Below are 4479 nucleotides of genomic sequence, written 5' to 3'. Positions count from 1 at the left end.
TTTTTTTTTTTTTTGTGAGATGGAGTCTCGCTCTGTTGCCCAGGCTAGAGTGCAGTGGCCCGATCAGTGCAAGCTCCGCCACCTGGGTTCATGCCATTCTCCTGCCTCAGCCTCCCAAGTAGCTGGGACTACAGGCGCCTGCCACCACCACGCCCAGCTAATTTTTTGTATTTTTAGTAGACATGGTGTTTCACCATGTTAGCCAGGATGGCCTCGATCTCCTGACCTCGTGAATCCACCCGCATCAGCCTCCCAAAGTGCTGGGATTACAGGCGTGAGCCACCGCTTCCAGCCTTAAACTTCTATTTTTAATTTTTCTAAGGAACCATCATACTGTTTTCCACAGCAGCTGCACCATTTTACATTTTCACCAGAAGTGCACCAGGGTTCCACTTTCGCCACATTGTCACCAACACTTATTTTCTGTTTTTTGAAAGTAGCCATTCTAATGGGTGTGAGGACACTGATACTATTTTAGAACGTTGTAAATAATAAAATCCTAAACCATGAAATAATTTCTCCCCAGACATCAGAAAAAAAAATGTTTATTTTATTTTATTTTATTTTATTTTTTGAGACGGAGTCTCGCTCTGTCGCCCGGGCTGGAGTGCAGTGGCACGATCTCAGCTCACTGCAAGCTCCGCCTCCCGGGTTCACGCCATTCTCCTGCCTCAGCCTCCCGAATAGCTGGGACTACAGGCGCCCGCCACCTCGCCCGGCTAGTTTTTTGTATTTTTTTTTTTTAGTAGAGACGGGGTTTCACCGTGTTAGCCAGGATGGTCTTGATCTCCTGACCTCGTGATCCGCCCGCCTCGGCCTCCCAGAGTGCTGGGATTACAGGCTTGAGCCACCGCGAAACTTTTTTTTTTTTTAATTTTGAGGCAGTCTTGCCGTGTCTCCCAGGCTGGAGTAGAGTGGTGCAATCATCGCTCTTTGCTGCCTTGAACTCCTGGGCTCCAGCAATCCTCTTGCCTCAGCATCCTGAGTAGCAAGGACTGCAAGCACACGCCACCACACTTGGCTAATTTAAATTTTTTTTCTTTTGTAGAGATGAGGTCTTGCCATGCTACCCTGGCTGATCTTAAGGTCCTGGCCTTAAGCGATCCTCCCTCCTTTGGCCTTCCAAAGTGCTGGGATTACAGGCATGAGCCATAGTGCGCAGCCAAAAAAAAAATTTAAATCATGAGATCCAGGGAAAAAAAAAAAAGCCTGTTAAAAAAATTTTGTTGGCCGGGCATAGTGGCTCACACCTGTAATCCTAGCACTTTGAGAGGCTCAGGTAGGAGGATTGCTGGAGGCCAGGAGTTTAAGACCAGCTTGAGCAACATAGCAAGACTCCATCTCTACTATTTAAAAAGGAGGGCCAGGAATGATGGCTCACACCTGTAATCCCAGCAGCTTGGGAGGCTGAGGTGGACGGATTGCTTGAGTTCAGGGGTTTGAGACCAGCCTGGGCAACATGGCGAAACCCCATTTCTACTAAAACAAAAAAGAAAAGAAAAAGAAAAAGGAGAAGAAAATTAGCGGGGTGCAGGGGCATTCATCTGTGGTCCCAGGTACTCAAGAGGCTGAGGTAGGAACGGATCACTTGAGCCTGGGAGGCAGAGGTTGCAGTGAGCCTAGATGGTGCCACTACATTCCTGCCTGGGTGACAGGGTGAACCCTGTCTCAAAAATAAATAAATACATAAATACATAAAGTAAACTTATTTTTCTCCAGACAGCAGGGCAAATTTCTTCTTCTTTTTTTTCGGTTAAATTCGTCCAATATTTATTGAATCGTGAACAGTTGCAAACGTTGCCGCAATCAGAGACTCACCTATGCTGACGCCTCTTTTGGCTTCCCTTTGAGAAGGAAGCCTGAGGTGGGACATCCCACAAACTCTGGTAGACAACCGGGGAAACATGGGGTATGCACAGAGATCTGATGAAATCAGGGAACAAGGGTAGGGCGGTGTGGATTCTGGGGAAGACACATACTAACAGACTCTCCCACACAGAGGCAAAGACCAGGGGCATCAACCTCTGCCCCCAACAGCAGCTGCAAGAACAGGGGGAGACCAGGCGTCCTCGAGACATTTCAGTCCTTCCTGTCATGAAGTGTCTGCTGAGAGGAGCCAGGTCAAGGTCCTTGGACTCTGCCTTCAGGGCACATTAGCCCTGAGTCAAGATGGCTTTGATGGCGGCCACCAGCTTCAGAAACTTGTTTTCTGTGTCCACGTAGCCATCATCTTGCTTCTTAGAGTGAATCAACTTCCCGGCTACCATTACTTCAAAGAACCCAGTGGCCTGGGGAGTTCTCTCACTGCAGATATCCAAAGCCCAGAGGACCTCATCTTCTTCTTTCTTTTTTTCTTTTTTTTTTTTCTTCCTTTGAGACAGAGTCTAGTTCTGTTGCCCAGGCTGGAGTGCAGTGGTGCAATCTTGGCTCACTGCAAGCTCCGCCTCCTAGGTTCAAGCGATTCTCCTGCCTCAGGCTCCCAAGTAGCTGGGACTACAGGCGCCCGCCACCATGCCCGGCTGATTTTTTTGTATTTTTAGTAGAGACAGGGTTTCACTATGTTGGCCAGAATCGTCTCGAACTCCTGACCTCGTGATCTGCCCGCCTTGGCCTTCCAAAGTGCTAGGATTACAGGTGTGAGCCACCGCGTGGTGGGGGGGAGGGGGATCTCTTCTTCTAACTGCTTCTTGAGCTGAAGATACTTGGACTTGTAGCCTCAAGCGCCACATAAACAACTCACGAGAGCCATGGCTCTGGGCTGCCACACCCATTGGGGAGCAGAGGCCCGGGTCACAGCCATCTCCTGCCTGGACGCATGAGGTCTGTGCCGCAAATTTCTTTGAAAAAGGAATTTTATTCATTTAAAATATGTGCATACAGTTGCTTACTATAATCTAGGCACTGTCTTCAGTATTTGTTTCCACCAGCCATACTAAATGACTCATCTACATCACCAGATTTCAGGAGAAAGTAGATGCACTGCCAGAAGAAAAGGAAATACTTTAGATACTAGTTTTAGCAAAACATGGCATTAATACATTGCAGATGGAGCAGGATGTGGATTTACCTTCAACTTCCACACTCTGTAACTGATGGATTTTGAGAAAAACTGGGGAAAAACATTGATAAAGAATCCATTAAACCAAATTTCTTGGCTATTCATCTACTTGACCACACAATTTTGCATATTAAACAGCAACTGTAGTTAAAATTATCTATCTCAGATAAGAATCTTTTTCTTTTTAGTCTGTCTGTCTGTCTGTCTGTATGTATTTAGAGGCAGAGTCTCACTCTCTCACCTAGGCTGGAGTGCTGTGGTGCGATCATGGCACACCGATGCTTGCCCTCCCAGGCTCAAGTGATCCTCCCACCTCAGCCTCCCCAGTAGCTGGGTCCACAGGCATGTGCCACCACATCTAGCTAATCATGATACTTTGTGTAGTGACAGGTTCTCCCTGTGTTGCCCAGGCTGGTCTTGAACTCCTGGGCTCAAACAATCCTCCTGCCCCAGTCTCTCAAAGTGCTGGGATTACAGGCATGAGCCACTGTACCCGGCCTTTTTTTTTTTTTTTAATATGAAATGGAGTTTTGCTTAATTGCCCAAGCTGGTGTGCAGTGGTCTGATCACGGCTTACTGAAGCCTGGAACTCCTGGACTCAGGCAACCTTCCTGCTTCTGCCTCCCCAGTACCTAGGACTATAAGCATGTGCCACCACGCAGGCTGATTTAAAAAAAATTTTTTTGGGCCGGGCGTGGTGGGTCATGCCTATAATCACAACACTTTGGGAGGCCAAAGTGGGCAGATCATGAGATCAGGAGATAGAGACCATCCTGGCTAACACGGTGAAACCCCATCTCTACTAAAAATACAAAAAATTAGCTGGGCGTGGTGGCACATGCATGTAGTCCCAGGTACTCAGGAGGCTGAGGCAAGAAAATCGCTTGAACCCGGGAGTCAGAGGTTACATTGAGCCGAGATGGTGCCATTGCACTCTAGCCTGGGCGACAGAGTGAGACTCCATCTCAAAAAAAAAAAAAAATTTGTAGATATGTGGTCTTGCCATATTGGCCAGGCTGGTCTCAAAATCTTGATTGACCAGGATGCCAAATGTCTTGTTATTTTCTAGAATCTAATATGAGAACTGTTGAATAATTACAATATATTTGCAACAATGATAATTTTCAATTATCTTATATTCAGTATTTGATTTGTATAATTTATACAGAATGATTTAATGCTTGTCATAATTGTTATTCTTTAAATTTTTTTTTTTTTTTTTTGGTAGAGATAGAATCTTACTATGTTGCTGAGGCTGGTCTGGAACTCCTGTCCTCAAGTGATCCTCCTGCCTCACCCTTCCAAAGTGTTAGGATTATAGATGTGAGCCAGTTCTATGCCCAGGTAGGTATGCCCAGTCCTATAATTGTTATTCCCGAGAAATAATAAGCTAACTTATATAGCGTCTTACTGGAGGATGG

General features: G+C 46.3%; 1 pseudogene; it reads right to left on the bottom strand.

The window, feature by feature from the left end:
* LOC100427086 (selenoprotein W pseudogene) lies at nucleotides 1733-2828 on the bottom strand (annotated as a pseudogene).

Source organism: Macaca mulatta, chromosome 1, assembly GCF_049350105.2.
Source record: "Macaca mulatta isolate MMU2019108-1 chromosome 1, T2T-MMU8v2.0, whole genome shotgun sequence".
Classification (NCBI taxonomy): domain Eukaryota; kingdom Metazoa; phylum Chordata; class Mammalia; order Primates; family Cercopithecidae; genus Macaca; species Macaca mulatta.
The sequence above is the reverse complement of the archived record's forward strand: the minus strand, read 5'-3'. Positions and strand labels throughout refer to the sequence as shown.